Below are 17443 nucleotides of genomic sequence, written 5' to 3'. Positions count from 1 at the left end.
GTGGGGTGGGAGGCAGCAGATTCCCCAAGCGCCCGGAGGGGACTGGTTTCCCGTGCGCCCCAAGACGCATTCTCAGCGGAAGACCCCAACCCCTGGCTTGCGTCTGTAGGCGGCCAGGGTCCAGCGGAGTCACGAGCAGAGTGCGGGGAACACCAGGCCCCCCGGAGTGGGAGTAGGGGGTAGGATCTTCCCGAAGCTGCCTCCCACCCCCACACCCTCCCCGTGCTGGCTCGTTCCCCTGCGCGCTTGCGCCGCCGCTTTTCTGGGGCTTCCTATGAGCTGAAGGTGCTGGCTTGGGTCCAGCTTCCCTCCCCGGATGCATACGTGGGGCTGTGCTGCGCCACCAACTCCAGCCCGTTCCTGATGGCTGCGGAGTCATATCCCACCCACCGTGTGGATGTTCCAGGGGTTTGTGGCTGGGTCCCCAGCGGGGACGGTACTCATGGAAGCGCAGTGGACCTGGGGTACCAGCCTTTGCCAGGCCACCTGCTTTCATCCCAGGTAAATACTGAGGGTTGCCAGGGCTCTCAGTTGTGTGGTTAGATGAGGAAGATAACTTTTGCCGGGCACAGTTGTGGGTTAACCCCCTGCCTGCATCCTATGTGTGCAGGTCGAAGTCCCAGCAGCGCCACTCCCAGTCCAGCCTCCGCTAACGCTCCAGGACAGGCGGCAGACAATGGCTGGTATAGTTGGGCCCCTGCCACTCACGTGGTAGACTGGATGGAGTTCTGGAGTAGTGGGTTGTGCCTAGCCCAGCCCAGTTCCTGTCGTGTGCAGAGTGAGCCACAAGGTAGAAGTCTTTCTCTCTCTCTCTCTCTCTCTCTCTCTCTCTGGTGTGTGTGTGTCTCCCATCCCTGTCCTGCTTCCCTCCCCCAGTGTGTGTGTGTGTGTGTAACACTATCTTTCAAATAAATAAAACAAGGAGGGGGATAACCTTGGAAGAAATTGTCAAACTACATGCCAAAGTGGTCTCATTAAAAAAAAAAAGGGGGGGGGTTTCACTATTTGTTAGAAAGGCAGGATATAAGAGAGACTAGAGAGAGAGTGGGAGAGAGAGAGCATGCTTCCATCCGACCATGTGTGGGTCAGTAAAGGAGCCAGTAGCCAGGAATTCCACCCTGGTTTCCCACATGGGTGGCAGGGGCCCCGTGTTTGAGCCAGCATTTGCTGCCTTCTCGGGAGGCAGATCAGAAGCTGAGCGGCTGGAACCCTAGTGGACACATCTGTATGAGATGGGCCCCCCCATAACCCCACCAGCAATGTCTGAGCCTTCCCTGGCCCCCCATCTGCACCAGGACCCGTGGTCTTTGGACCGTCTCGGGGTGTGTGGAAGCACCATTTTGCAATCTGGGGTTGACTTCCTCTGGGAAGAGACGCTGGACCTCCGCCCCGTGCTTATTGGCCACACACATCTCTGGAGAAGTGTCTAGTCAGCTCTCCTCATTGTTTGAATTGAGTTAATGGTCTTCCTGTGAGAGATTTCTTGGTATTTTATAGGTACAAGCCTCTTGTCAAACATGTGGTTTCGAAGAATTATCTCCCAATCTCTTCCTTGTATTTTCTTCTCTTAGCAGCTTGACAAGCACATTAAATTAATGAATATATTTGAGAGTCCACATGCATGTTCTCATCCAGTGCCCTCCGTGTCCAGGGATGGCCAGGGTTCAGGTGGACCGGAGCAGAGGCAGCAGCCCATCCCTTGTCCAGGGATGGCCAGGGTTCAGGTGGACCGGAGCAGAGGCAGCATCCCATCCCAGGTCCAGGGATGGCCAGGGTTCAGGTGGACCGGAGCAGAGGCAGCAGCCCATCCCAGGTCCAGCTCGGGGAGCACAGGAACCCTGCTGCTCCAGTTATCAGCGCTCCCTCGGGCTCTGGCAGGAAAGCCGGGACCAGAGATGAATTCCCAGCACTGCAGCATCTGGAGCTGCAGCTGGGGGCAAACCCAACCAGCGTTCCCAACGGCAGGCCAGCACCCGCCCCGAAAAGTCCTCAGGCTTCGTGGAATCCAATATATCCCTTTGTTTTTTCTTTGATAGATTGTATTCCATTATGTATCTTTATTTTAAAAAATCTCTGCCTAACCCAAGATCACTAGGTTCTCTTTTCTGTTGTTTGCGATTCTGGAAGTTTCATGCTTGAGTCTGTTGCCTATCCGGAGTTAATTTCTGGATGTGCTGTGAAGTGCGGACTGAAGCACTTTAGGATCTGCTTTTCGATGTCCAGTTCTCCCAGCCCTGTTGCCTGGAATGATTTTCCCTTCTGTACTAATCGCCTGCACAGTTTTGTCAAAATCCAAGTTTTCAAGAAATCCATGATTAAAGCCCCTTTGGACTTCTTTCTGGACACTTGCAAGACCGTACAAGGCAGGATACTGGCCGAATCAACTGCAAAAGGCACGAGGGGCCACTTCATCACATAAACAGGAACAGGAGGACAAGCCCTAGCTGCCAGCTCCCCACGGCTCTAGCCTCACACCCACGCAGGAAGAGGCATAAGCAGAGCTGGCAGCAGCGCTGTGAGCTGCAGGACGCCCCTGGCTGGGGCCACACCAGGCTGCAGTAAGCCCAACGGCACAGCAGGACGCCCCTGGCCGGGGCCACACCAGGCTGCAGTAAGCCCAACGGCAGGCTTTGGTTCTGTGCTGAAGGGAGTGAACCACAAAGCCACAGAGCTGACCAGCACCTGAAAGCCTCCTGGGGGCCCTGGCAAGCCAGTGAGCATGGCGTTGAAGCAAGCCCTGGTAAGCCTCCCTTGGAGGAAGCTAACAGGGAGTGTCACCAAGACTGAGATGCAGTGCTGGCTCAACCTCCTGCCCATCTGCACAGGTACCACATAGCAGGAGAAACAGAGAGAAAGATCTTCCAACTGCTGGTTCACCCTCCCAATGGTCTCAACAGCTGGAGCTGAGCTGATCCAAAGCCAGGAGGCTCCTGCAGGTCTCCCACATCAGTGCAGTATCCCAAGGCCTTGGGCCATCCTCCTCTGTTTCCCCAGGCCACAAACAGAGAGCTGGATGGGAAGTGGGGCAGCCAAGACACAAACTGGCGCCCATATGGGATGTTGGCACCTGCAGGCAGAGGATTAGCCACCAAGCCACAGCACCGACTTCTCAGTTGGCCACTTTCTACAAGCCTGTCAGCTGGGTTTTGACTGGGGTGGGGTCTCATGAATGTAGAAAATCAACCGGGGAGAGTTGACATCATAGCAACCTAGAAGCTTTCAACCCACGAGCACAGCAAAATGCCCTCCATTAATTTCTCTCAGCTGCATTGACAGTCTTCATTATACAGAACTTGCATATATTGTGTAGAAAGTTCCTAATTATTTCATATTTTGTGGCTCTTGTAAATGGGTTATTTTTTTTTTTTTTTACATTTCACCTGCTGACTGTGTGTAGCTACTGTAGAGAATTGACAGTAATCTGTGTTGTATATTGAGTTGACTCGTGAATTGTTCTGCTGGCTCTTTAGTGAATCCTGTAGGATAGCTGTGTGGGCAATCAGGTCATCTGAAAGCAGCCACAGCTTCCTCCGTTGCCAGCTGGATGTCTTCTGCCCTGTCGCAGCGCCAGGAGGGGCAGAAGCCACAGAGCAGTCCTTTAGCCAGCCAGTGTGGACACTGGCTGAGACTCCATCGTGGAGTGCCTGGGTTCAATACCCAACTCCAGCTCTTGACGCAAGTTCCCTATTCATTGAAACCCTGGAGGCGGCAGGGATGGCTCACATTTTTGGGGTTTCTGCCACAAAAAAGGGGGGGAGGAACTAATGAGAAGGAGTAGGAAAGCAGTGCGCCTCTCACTGTTAACTATAGCATTAAATACAGAGATTTGTAGGTTTTTTTTCAGAACTGAAGTTCCGCTCTCTTCCCTGTGTACTGATGGTGTGTAATACGAATAGATGTTGATTTCCCTCAGATACTTCTTCTACGTATATGGAGGTGATCACATGGTACATCTCCTTAAGCTGTTAATATAATGATCTACATTGATTGACTTTTTTTTTCAATTTTGTTGAATTTATTTCAAAACACTAAATATGGAAAGAAACAGAAGAAGAAACAGAAAATGGAAACATGTATGTTCATGGCTTGAAAAAATGAACAAAAGCAAAATGTATACACAAACAAAAACAACTTCTAGCTTCACTGTGCTTCCAATGAAAATATCAAGAACATTCTTCTTCAGTCTAGAAAAAAAATGACTCTCAAATCCATAAGCAAAAACAAGAGATCCTGAATAGATAAAGAAATCTTAAATAATAAAAGCTAATCTAGATGCATTGCAATCTCAGATCTCAAATATACACAGGAGAGTTATAATCAAAACTGTTTATACCAGCACAAAATAGGGTGGTGGACCAACGGAAAAAAATTAGAGACCCCTGAAATGAATCCACACATCTATAGCCAACTGATCTCTGGGAAACATGTTAAAATCACATACTCGATAAATGATAGTCTGTTCAAAAACTGATATCAGGAAAATTGGATCTGCAGATGCAGAAACATGAAGCAAGATCTGTGCCTTACAATCTATGCAAAGATCAACTTGCAACGGCTCAAAGATCTAAAATTACTACCGGAAACCATCAAATTATTAGAGGAAAGCACAAGAGAAATGCTGTGAGATATTGACCTAGCCAAATACTTCTTAGCTAAGACCCCAGAAGCACAGGAAATAAGAGCAAAACAGGCCAATGGGATTCCGTCAAATTACAAAATTTCTGCACAGCAAAGGAAAGTCAACAAAGTGAAAAGGCAACTGATAGAAGGGGAGAAGATACACTTTCAAACTAACTAGCAAATGACTAACATCAAGGTTCTGTAATCAGCTGAAGAAACTCAATAAGTAAACACATTGATTGACTTTCAAGTGTTAAACCAACCTTGCATGTCTGGAATAAAACCACACTTGACCACGAGGCAATATACTTTTTATATATTGTTACATTTAATCCTGAAAGTGTCAAACAGCTGCATCTGCATTTATATGAGACATTGGTCTGTAGTTCTATTTTCCTGTATTGTCTTTGTCTAGCTTGCGTATCATCTTTTTTCTGGAAGGCTTCCTGTAAAACTGTTATCATTATTCATTAAATGTTTGGTAAAATTCCTCAGTAAAGCTCTTACAAATAAAGATTTTTTAAACTGGGAATTCTTGGTTTTTTCCCTGTAAAATTGGTTTATTTCCGAGAGGCAGAGTTACAGAGAGATTGTCCATCTACTAATTCACTGCCCAAGGTCCCTAATGATCAGAGCTTGGCCAGTCCGAAGCCAGGGGCCGAGGTCTTCTTCCTGGTCTCCCACAAGGGTGCAGGAGCTCCAGGGCTTGGGCTCTCCTCTGCTGCCCTTCAGGTCATTAGCGGGGAGCTGCATTGGAGGTGGAGCTTCCAGAGTATAAACCAGAGCTCATAAGGGATGCTGGCACTACGAGCAGAGGCTTAGCCAGCTATGCCAACCGCCATCCCTTTAGCCAGGCGTTCTACTCCATCATTACATATAGGGCTACTCATGCTATTTGCTGCTTTTGGCGTGAGTTTAACAGTTTGTATCTTTAAAGGAAGCTTCTTGTGTAATTTATTGAACCTACTGCCATAAAACGGCTCCTTGTGGTCCTAATAACAGTAGAATCTGCGATGCCGCTTCCCTCCCTGTGACAGTGGAATTAGCGTGTGTGTACTCTGGAGTTCTGTTCTGGCTTTAAGTATCTTGGTGCTCTGCTGTTAGGGACATAAATGTTTAATACTGCTATGCCATCTTGGGTAACTCCCCACCCTTTATGTGTAACAATAATGCCCTGTGATGCAAAGATCTAGCTGGACACTACAATAGCTAATCCGATGCTAACAGGTCTTCCTCAGGGCTGCTTTCCATCAGCACGACACACCTCCGTAACTGTATTTCTTCTCCGTGTCCGTGTAACCCGCCAGCAGAGCCCCTCTCTCCCTGGAGGTCTTCAATTGCACACAGAAGCTCGTTTCCTGGCCTTGCTTGGTGTTTCTAACCAGGAGCTCACCGAACAAGAACTTGTAAAAATGCTTTTGTATGAAAGTGAGCATTTAAAACAGAATCTTTCTCCTATCTTCTTCGTTCTGTGCGCGTGTCTTCCTCTGTGAATCTTTCTTTTTGCCTGTTTAATTAGACCGTCAGAACTCATCTTGGCTATGGGGAAAGTCTAAAGGCAGTGATGAATCAACCACAAGTTGCGGCAAAGCCATGGGATGAATGCCTTAGAAACACTCTGTATGTGCAACGGGAAAACTCCCCTGGACGCCTCTACCATGACACAGGCAGCTACCTTAAAGAATGAGGAATGAGTGAAGGCCAGCTAGGACCACAGCGTGTGGCCAGGGCTCCTCACCCCCGGCACTGGGCTCCCAGGAAGTCTGGCTGCAAGTGGTAGAGCCACCTGGTCAGCCACTCCTCATCCACAGCACAGTTTAGGCCATCTGTGACGTATGCACCTCCTTGCAGAGGGAGCTGTGGACCTCCACGCAGCAACACTTCATCCCCTTACTCTCCCAACAGGCTCCACTTCCAGGTGCCCGCAATTCTCTGTGGGCGCAGGACTTTCAAACCGGTGAGTCTCTTAAACACCTGCTCCTCCTACCAACAGCAGGTTGCAGAGTTGAGAACCCAGCACAGCAAGAAGCAAAAGCGGAGTTTTAATTGGCAAACCTTTAAAAACAATTTTCTCTGAAAGAGAAGTTCCAAGAACGTAGGTCTTCAGCATCCTCAGCCTGCGCATGGGCCTGGGCTGATGTATCCAGCTCCTCTCCGGGACCCTTTTCACGTCACGTTCATGACATTGAGGAAGGGGTATGTTGAGTCCCGAGTCTTTTTCAGATCCATGGTTGTCTTGCTTTAAGACACAGTAAAGACACCTGCTTCCTTCACAGCACATATTAATAGAATGTGTGCACATTTGGGTTGGTTTTTTTTTTGTCTCAGTTGTGGCATCACCTAAAGATAATAATTCAGACCAGGGGCTGGACCTGAGACGGCAGCTAACCCTCGTAGGCAGGGACAAGTCACCGCATGGCCAGGAAGTCACGATGTCTTGCTCCAGCCCAGCAGGCTACAATCCGGACAGAAAGAAGCAAAACACGGTTTGCAAGGGATGGTCTGGGGTCCCGTGGGGGTCCCAGAGTCAGTGCCTTGTGTGACATGGTGTGGCATTTGCCTAGAATGGGGCATGAGCTCCCAGGTGTGTTCACTGGTCTCTAGAGCGTGGGTAACACCTGATGAGCTGTAAATGGCTGTGCTCCATCTTGGTTAGGGAATAACAGTAACCCGTGCAGCACAGACCCATGGCTTTTTTAACCCAGGCTTGGCTGAATCCGTGCGTGTGGAACCCACAGATAGGGAGGGTTGACTGGGGTGCCTTTTTTTCTTTTTTTTTAGACTTATTTATTTTTATTGGAAAGGCAGATCAGATTTATGAAGAGGAGAGACGGAGAAAGATCTATCCACCGATTCACTCACCAAATGGTCTTAACAGCTAGTGCGGAGTTGACCTGAAGCCAGGAGCCAGGAGTTTCTTCTGGGTCTCCCACGTGGCTACGGAGTCCCAAAATTTTGGGACACCCTCTGCTCCTTTCCCAAGCCATAAGCAAGGAACTGGATGGGAAGTGGAGCAGCCAGAACACAGAACCAGCACCCATATGGGCTCCCGGCACTTGCAAGATGAGGATTTAGCCATTGAACCTCGCACTGGGCAAAGTGCCCTTGAAGGTGGAGGGTTAACCAGTTGAGTCAACATGCTGGCCCACACAACCACCTTTTAAACGAGGTCTTTGATGAGCCTGCCCCCATGGGGCTCCCCTGACAGAAACCTCGGTGTTCTAATCACTTGTTAAGTCACATTTTATTGCCAAGTTAAAACTTTACCCTTTGAGTGTTTGTCTTGACCAGACACTTCCCAGAAAGCACAGTAGCAAGTAAGTGAAAGGGTGCCCTGAATGCTCATTGAAGTGCGAACTGATGAAAGGGCTGAGCATTCAGCCTCCCGGGGAAGGTGCCAGTGGAGACCTGGAGCACCTGGCCTTGCCTCCCAGCTCCTCATCCTGACGCCAGGGTCTACTCAACTAACTGGCTTCCTGCCACCTGTGGGGGAACCCAGGTGGGGCTCGCTGTCAGCCCCGAGGCACCTGCTCCTCCCACTGAATGCTGTTTAGAGCTCTGCTCCTCAGGTCAGATGGGATCCCGCATCTGGGCACGGAAAGGCACACCAGGGTCTCCGAGGGCTCAGCCCCTCCACAGCCAGGGGCCCCTGTGGGGAGACAGGGCCCCTCCGCCGCCAGGGGCCCCTGTGGGAAGACAGGGCATGCCTCTCTTGGCTGTCTCCCTCCTGCAGGTAAGCCTGCCTCTTGTGCTCAGCATCCTTTGGTTATTGTCCTGTGGCTCAGTGCGGGTCATTTCTTTCTAGTTGTGGACCCGTTCTATCATCCCCTGGGACTGGTGTTCCCACCCTAAGCCATGTGTGCTGTGAGGTCGCCATTGTCTCTTATGTCCCCACTTTGTAGACTGTACCCACATCTGGAAGTCTGAGTTGCAGCGAACACTAGGAAGAAGGCAACCTCCGGCACAGGCTGCCTGGGAGGCCCCAGGGGGGTGGGGAGGCAGGTTTGTGTGCCTGCTCGTGGCAGGAGGTCCAAGAGCTAGGTTGTGTCCAGCTGCCAGCATCCTCTCTGGGAGTACCCACAGAGTGGCAGAAGAACCATGTGGCATTGAGAAGAGCGTGGGGGCATGCTGTGTGCTAGTGGAATGTGTGGGTGAATGGAAACCGCCATGGATAACCTACAGGAAATGCCTGATAGAGCCTAGCCCATGGAACAAATCACACCATGGCAGTGTGTCACTGACCACAGAGGGCCATTCCAGAGAAAGGCATGCCTGGGAGGGCCTGTCTCAGTGCAGACCTCACACGGGCCCAGGTGGCATGCCCCACTGCCCACCTGGACCACAGGACATCACCTGCTGTTCCCAGGCTACCAGCCCATACAGGATGGGCGTGCCCTAACACCGTCAGCCACTGTGCACCTGCACGGAACAGCACTGGGCGTTTCCCGGGGTGACTGGCATCTGCGGGGTGACTGGGGGCAGGCCATCCAGTACCAAGGGCCAGAGAGAGCAGAGTGGTGATGGGCATGAGAAGTTGGCAGCCAGAAGGGCAGTCCAGGACCTTGCTCTGGCACTTCTGCTGCCGCTCACTGGTCATCTGCTAAGTCTTAATTTCCATGACTATAAATTCCACTGACAAGGCAGAGTGGTTACAAGGGCTAAAGATAACACTGGTCTGAAAACACACACACGACTCAGCACTGGAGAATACAAAAGAGCTGCCGGCCCAGAAGCAGGGGCAGCAATGTGCCATTTGCAGGGCTTCTGTAAATGGTGACGGGGAGGCAGGTACACTGGGACAAAGGAGAGCCTAGAGCATGCTGGGAAGAGAGTGCGAGAGGATTGGCACACAGGAAGCAGCGAGCAATGGGAAAGCCAGGGTGGGGCATTGAACCAAGAGGAGACGCCAGAGGGTAGGTGCACTGGGCTCCCATCCGATTTCCCCTTTGGACAGGGATTGGAATGACATGGATCCAACAGCCCCTTGTGGGCTCATCTCCATTAACTCCCATGGCCATCACTCAAGACCGGGAGGAAGGATGTGGAGGAGGAATAGTGTGTTTGTCCAAGCTGCTTCTTATCAGGCTGTTGAGACAGCACAGTGTCCCCTCAGTCCCTGGGAGACAAAGCGGTTCTGACATCCTCCACAGCCATATGGCTACCCTGGGTTCCTGACAGCACCGTCCCCCGCTGACCCCAGGCCTCGCCAACTTCTGCCTGCCTGCCTGCCTGTCAGGACATCAGGATGCTCACTCACAAAGACTTCTCTGAATAAAGGCAGGACCCAGCTGTGTCCCCCATGCAGGGGTGATGCCATCCAACTGGGTCCTGGGGTGGGCCGGAGAGGCCCCCCACAGCTGCCACTTCCCCTGCTGTTCACTGAGTACCCCCAAGTCCCCAGTCTCTGCTCTCCGCCTTCGGCACCAACCCTCATGTGTCTTGAGACTGCCAGTTAGGATTGAACAGAAAGACAGGAGAGTCCTGGGCCCCTCAAAAGCTAAGCTTCCCCCCAAAGAAAGCATTATTCTGAGAGGCAGAAAAAGGACAAGACCTTGTCCCTGCTTCACTCCCCTTGTGCAAACCTGAAGCGCAGGGCTCCCTGTGGGCAGCAGGAACTGCCTGAACTGTCCCCTCCCAGCTCCTGGGGTCCCACCGGCAGGAAGCCAACCCAGTCACACGCAGGCTACCCCTCAGGGTCTGTGAGCTGCTGGCGGGGCTGGCAGACACGGGGCTGTGAGCAACAACTCCGATGTTCTCTTATTAAACTTGCTTCCACTGACTTGCGCGAATTTGGAAATAGAGGCACGTGGAAGAACGTGAAGTCCTCCCATGCCATCGTCCGGAGTTAACACACATTCCCTGGCACCGTGAGGGTCTCTCCGCCCGGGCACGGGGCATGCCATCGTCCGGAGTTAACACACATTCCCTGGCACCGTGAGGGTCTCTCCGCCCGGGCACGGGGCATGCCATCGTCCGGAGTTAACACACATTCCCTGGCACCGTGAGGGTCTCTCCGCCCGGGCACGGGGCATGCCATCGTCCGGAGTTAACACACATTCCCTGGCACCGTGAGGGTCTCTCCGCCCGGGCACGGGGCATGCCATCGTCCGGAGTTAACACACATCCCCTGGCACCGTGAGGGTCTCTCCGCCCGGGCACGGGGCATGCCATCGTCCGGAGTTAACACACATCCCCTGGCACCGTGAGGGTCTCTCCGCCCGGGCACGGGGCATGCCATCGTCCGGAGTTAACACACATCCCCTGGCACCGTGAGGGTCTCTCCGCCCGGGCACGGGGCATGCCATCGTCCGGAGTTAACACACACATCCCCTGGCACCGTGAGGGTCTCTCCGCCCGGGCACGGGGCATGCCATCGTCCGGAGTTAACACACACATCCCCTGGCACCGTGAGGGTCTCTCCGCCCGGGCACGGGGCATGCCATCGTCCGGAGCTAACACACACATTCCCTGGCACCGTGAGGGTCTCTCCGCCCGGGCACGGGGCATGCCATCGTCCGGAGCTAACACACACATTCCCTGGCACCGTGAGGGTCTCTCCGCCCGGGCACAGGGCATGCCATCGTCCGGAGTTAACACACACATCCCCTGGCACCGTGAGGGTCTCTCCGCCCGGGCACGGGGCATGCCATCGTCCGGAGTTAACACACACATCCCCTGGCACCGTGAGGGTCTCTCCGCCCGGGCACGGGGCATGCCATCGTCCGGAGTTAACACACATCCCCTGGCACCGTGAGGGTCTCTCCGCCCGGGCACGGGGCATGCCATCGTCCGGAGTTAACACACATTCCCTGGCACCGTGAGGGTCTCTCCGCCCGGGCACGGGGCATGCCATCGTCCGAAGTTAACACACATTCCCTGGCACCGTGAGGGTCTCTCCGCCCGGGCACGGGGCATGCCATCGTCCAGAGTTAACACACATCCCCTGGCACCGTGAGGGTCTCTCCGCCCGAGCACGGGGCATGCCATCGTCCGGAGTTAACACACATCCCCTGGCACCGTGAGGGTCTCTCCGCCCGAGCACGGGGCATGCCATCGTCCGGAGTTAACACACATTCCCTGGCACCGTGAGGGTCTCTCCACCCGGGCACAGGGCATGCCATCGTCCGGAGTTAACACACATTCCCTGGCACCGTGAGGGTCTCTCCGCCCGAGCACGGGGCATGCCATCGTCCGGAGTTAACACACATTCCCTGGCACCGTGAGGGTCTCTCCGCCCGGGCACGGGGCATGCCATCGTCCGGAGTTAACACACACATTCCCTGGCACCGTGAGGGTCTCTCCGCCCGGGAACGGGGCATGCCATCGTCCGGAGCTAACACACACATCCCCTGGCACCGTGAGGGTCTCTCCGCCCGGGCACGGGGCATGCCATCATCCGGAGCTAACACACACATCCCCTGGCACCGTGAGGGTCTCTCCGCCCGGGCACGGGGCATGCCATCGTCCGGAGTTAACACACATTCCCTGGCACCGTGAGGGTCTCTCCACCCGGGCACGGGGCATGCCATCGTCCGGAGTTAACACACATTCCCTGGCACCGTGAGGGTCTCTCCGCCCGGGCACGGGGCATGCCATCGTCCAGAGTTAACACACATTCCCTGGCACCGTGAGGGTCTCTCCGCCCAGGCACGGGGCATGCCATCGTCCGGAGCTAACACACATTCCCTGGCACCGTGAGGGTCTCTCCGCCCGGGCACGGGGCATGCCATCGTCCAGAGTTAACACACACATTCCCTGGCACCGTGAGGGTCTCTCCGCCCGGGCACGGGGCATGCCATCGTCCGGAGTTAACACACATTCCCTGGCACCGTGAGGGTCTCTCCGCCCGGGCACAGGGCATGCCATCGTCCGGAGCTAACACACACATTCCCTGGCACCGTGAGGGTCTCTCCGCCCGGGCACGGGGCATGCCATCGTCCGGAGCTAACACACACATTCCCTGGCACCGTGAGGGTCTCTCCACCCGGGCACGGGGCATGCCATCGTCCGGAGTTAACACACATCCCCTGGCACCGTGAGGGTCTCTCCGCCCAGGCACGGGGCATGCCATCGTCCAGAGTTAACACACATTCCCTGGCACCGTGAGGGTCTCTCCGCCCGGGCACGGGGCATGCCATCGTCCGGAGCTAACACACATTCCCTGGCACCGTGAGGGTCTCTCCACCCGGGCACGGGGCATGCCATCGTCCGGAGTTAACACACACATTCCCTGGCACCGTGAGGGTCTCTCCGCCCGGGCACGGGGCATGCCATCGTCCGGAGCTAACACACATTCCCTGGCACCGTGAGGGTCTCTCCGCCCGGGCACGGGGCATGCCATCGTCCGAAGTTAACACACATTCCCTGGCACCGTGAGGGTCTCTCCGCCCGGGCACGGGGCATGCCATCGTCCGGAGCTAACACACACATTCCCTGGCACCGTGAGGGTCTCTCCGCCCGGGCACGGGGCATGCCATCGTCCGAAGTTAACACACATTCCCTGGCACCGTGAGGGTCTCTCCGCCCGGGCACGGGGCATGCCATCGTCCGGAGCTAACACACACATCCCCTGGCACCGTGAGGGTCTCTCCGCCCGGGCACGGGGCATGCCATCATCCGGAGCTAACACACACATTCCCTGGCACCGTGAGGGTCTCTCCGCCCGGGCACGGGGCATGCCATCGTCCGGAGCTAACACACATTCCCTGGCACCGTGAGGGTCTCTCCACCCGGGCACGGGGCATGCCATCGTCCGGAGTTAACACACACATTCCCTGGCACCGTGAGGGTCTCTCCGCCCGGGCACGGGGCATGCCATCGTCCGGAGCTAACACACATTCCCTGGCACCGTGAGGGTCTCTCCACCCGGGCACGGGGCATGCCATCGTCCGGAGCTAACACACACATTCCCTGGCACCGTGAGGGTCTCTCCACCCGGGCACGGGGCATGCCATCGTCCGGAGCTAACACACATTCCCTGGCACCGTGAGGGTCTCTCCGCCCGGGCACGGGGCATGCCATCGTCCGGAGTTAACACACACATTCCCTGGCACCGTGAGGGTCTCTCCGCCCGGGCACGGGGCATGCCATCGTCCGGAGTTAACACACACATTCCCTGGCACCGTGAGGGTCTCTCCGCCCGGGCACGGGGCATGCCATCGTCCGGAGTTAACACACATTCCCTGGCACCGTGAGGGTCTCTCCGCCCGGGCACGGGGCATGCCATCGTCCAGAGTTAACACACATTCCCTGGCACCGTGAGGGTCTCTCCGCCCGGGCACGGGGCATGCCATCATCCGGAGCTAACACACACATTCCCTGGCACCGTGAGGGTCTCTCCGCCCGGGCACGGGGCATGCCATCGTCCGGAGTTAACACACATTCCCTGGCACCGTGAGGGTCTCTCCGCCCGGGCACGGGGCATGCCATCATCCGGAGCTAACACACACATTCCCTGGCACCGTGAGGGTCTCTCCGCCCGGGCACGGGGCATGCCATCGTCCGGAGTTAACACACATTCCCTGGCACCGTGAGGGTCTCTCCGCCCGGGCACGGGGCATGCCATCGTCCGGAGCTAACACACATCCCCTGGCACCGTGAGGGTCTCTCCGCCCGGGCACGGGGCATGCCATCGTCCGGAGCTAACACACACATTCCCTGGCACCGTGAGGGTCTCTCCGCCCGGGCACGGGGCATGCCATCGTCCGGAGCTAACACACATTCCCTGGCACCGTGAGGGTCTCTCCGCCCGGGCACGGGGCATGCCATCGTCCGAAGTTAACACACATTCCCTGGCACCGTGAGGGTCTCTCCGCCCGGGCACGGGGCATGCCATCGTCCGGAGTTAACACACATTCCCTGGCACCGTGAGGGTCTCTCCGCCCGGGCACGGGGCATGCCATCGTCCGGAGTTAACACACATTCCCTGGCACCGTGAGGGTCTCTCCGCCCGGGCACGGGGCATGCCATCGTCCGGAGTTAACACACATTCCCTGGCACCGTGAGGGTCTCTCCGCCCGGGCACGGGGCATGCCATCGTCCGGAGTTAACACACACATCCCCTGGCACCGTGAGGGTCTCTCCGCCCGAGCACGGGGCATCCCATCGTCCGGAGCTAACACACACATTCCCTGGCACCGTGAGGGTCTCTCCGCCCGGGCACGGGGCATGCCATCGTCCGGAGTTAACACACATCCCCTGGCACCGTGAGGGTCTCTCCACCCGGGCACGGGGCATGCCATCGTCCAGAGTTAACACACATTCCCTGGCACCGTGAGGGTCTCTCCGCCCGGGCACGGGGCATGCCATCGTCCGGAGTTAACACACATTCCCTGGCACCGTGAGGGTCTCTCCGCCCGGGCACGGGGCATGCCATCGTCCGGAGTTAACACACATCCCCTGGCACCGTGAGGGTCTCTCCGCCCGGGCACGGGGCATGCCATCGTCCAGAGTTAACACACACATTCCCTGGCACCGTGAGGGTCTCTCCGCCCGGGCACGGGGCATGTCATCGTCCAGAGTTAACACACATTCCCTGGCACCGTGAGGGTCTCTCCGCCCGGGCACGGGGCATGCCATCGTCCGGAGTTAACACACACATTCCCTGGCACCGTGAGGGTCTCTCCGCCCGGGCACGGGGCATGTCATCGTCCAGAGTTAACACACATTCCCTGGCACCGTGAGGGTCTCTCCGCCCGGGCACGGGGCATGCCATCGTCCGGAGTTAACACACATTCCCTGGCACCGTGAGGGTTTCTCCACCCGGGCACGGGGCATGCCATCGTCCCGAGTTAACACACATTCCCTGGCACCGTGAGGGTTTCTCCGCCCGGGCACAGGGCACTGAGGAAGACTGCAGAGAAAGAAATTAAGAGGTCTGTTTATTTCGGTGGGGAAAAAATTGGAAATCTAGGCATAGTTTTTTTTTTTTTCATGACACTCATTTTCAGAAACTTTCCGAAGAATATTTCATATATATATATAGAGAGAGAGAGAGAGAACTTTTATTTTTTTCCTTTTTATCAAAGACTTACTTATTTATTTGAAAGTCAGAGACAGAGACAATTCTTCCATGCCCTGGTGGCAATGACCAGGGCTGGGTCATGCCAAAATCAGGGGCCAGGAGCTGCCTATGGGTCTCCCACATTGAGTGGCAGGGGCCCACACTCCTGGGCTGTTCTCCACTGCGTCCACCAGGTCATTAGTAAGGAGCTAGATCAGCTGGGACACAAATTGATGCTCCTATTGGACACCAGCATAGCAGCTGGTGGCTTTAGCCACCATGCCACAACACAGCCCCTCTATTGGTACTTTCGAAAATCGGCCATGGGCCAGTGTCATGGAATATCAGGGTAAGCCTCCACCTGCAGTACTGACACCCATGTGAGCAGCAGTGTGTCCTGCCTGCCCCACTTCCAATCCAGCTCTGTGCTGATGCACCCGAATGCATTAGCACCCAGCAGAGGGAGGCCCAAGGCCTTGCGTCCCTGCACCCACACGGGAACATCAAGCAGAGGGAGGCCCAAGGCCTTGTGTCCCTGCACCCACACGGGAGTCCAGGAAAAGGCTCCTGGTGCTGGTTTCATGCCTAATCCAGCTGGGGAATGAACCAGCAGGTGAAAGACCCTCTAGGTATCTAATATCTATTATCTATCATCTGTTCATACTGTTCCTCCTCACTCTGCGACTCTGCCTGTGAGATAACAAAGGAATCCTTAACACAACAGCAGGTCTGCACCGTGCTGTTTGGAAGCCCCACACAGCCACCGTGACCACCTTCCAGGCTGTCACTCTGCTCCCACATCTCACTTTGCACCGACACCTGCCCCGTCCTCTGTTGGTAGGTTGTGTCTCATTCCTATTCTCTGGTTCTGTGGCTTCAGTCACTGCCTGCTGTAGGAAAATGCCGAGGTTTTGCCAATTAGACGCTTATTGTCACTGGAAAGGGTGCCGGCTGCCCAGTGGAGGGGCCCAGCATCCCCCAAGCCAGCTGCCCAGTGGAGGGGCCTGGCATCCCCCAAGCCCCTCAATGGTGAGTATGTGGCAGACAGCAGACCCAACCGGCTGCTAGTTAGGCTGTGGCTGGGGAAAGCAGGGCCACCTCTCTTTCCCTGTGGGCTTGCTGGAAAAGGCTGAGCTCTTCAAAGGCAAGGACAGAGAAAGGGGTTTGTAAGGGTTTGCCATCACACACGGGCTTGCCCACAAAGTGATTCGGAAACCGCCTGCTGCACAGCTGACAATCCCTGCCAGGGAGGCGAGAAGGGAGGAAGCAAACGCCAGCGCCCTGACTGAGCGTCAGCACCCTCTCCATGCCAGTTACGGTCCCAAAGGGCGTGTGACAGCTTAGCACCTGTTTGTCAAGTTCTCTCACCCATGGCATCCTCGCTATTTTCAGAGAGGCTAAATGTGAATGACCAAGAGTCCCTGGAAGGAAGGATTTTAGGGTGTCTGCTACAGATGAGCTCCCCGTAGGCAAATACCAGCTCACCCAGCAACAGCGTGGGGAACCCTAAAGACACAACCCAGCCAAAGCTGGCATCCAACCCACTGTCCCGGAATCCCTGCCGTGGGCACCAGGATCAAACAGATTAAAAACAGCCCCTTCTTGGACTCCCGGGAAACTCACCATGGCAGCCTTGAAACACTGGGTGAAGCACACACGATGCCTGGGCCAGCACACACAGCCCCAGAGGAAGAGGAAGGACAGACAGGAGTGTGGGGCTGTCCCGGGAGCAGGAGCGCCACCCGCCCCACTGCAAACCCAGGGCCTGCACCGAGGGGTGCACAGTGAGAACCAGGCGAGATTACAGCCAGGGGGTGGGGG

At 55.6% G+C, this 17443-nt stretch overlaps 1 protein-coding gene across 1 annotated transcript in view; it reads left to right on the top strand.

The window, feature by feature from the left end:
- ASB18 (ankyrin repeat and SOCS box containing 18) overlaps window positions 1-17443 on the top strand; it is a 54639-nt gene that overhangs the window by 24905 nt on the left and 12291 nt on the right.

The sequence above is a fragment of the Ochotona princeps genome, chromosome 5 (genome assembly GCF_030435755.1).
Source record: "Ochotona princeps isolate mOchPri1 chromosome 5, mOchPri1.hap1, whole genome shotgun sequence".
Taxonomy (NCBI): domain Eukaryota; kingdom Metazoa; phylum Chordata; class Mammalia; order Lagomorpha; family Ochotonidae; genus Ochotona; species Ochotona princeps.
Note: the sequence above shows the minus strand (reverse complement) of the source record. Positions and strands in the feature narration are given on the sequence as shown.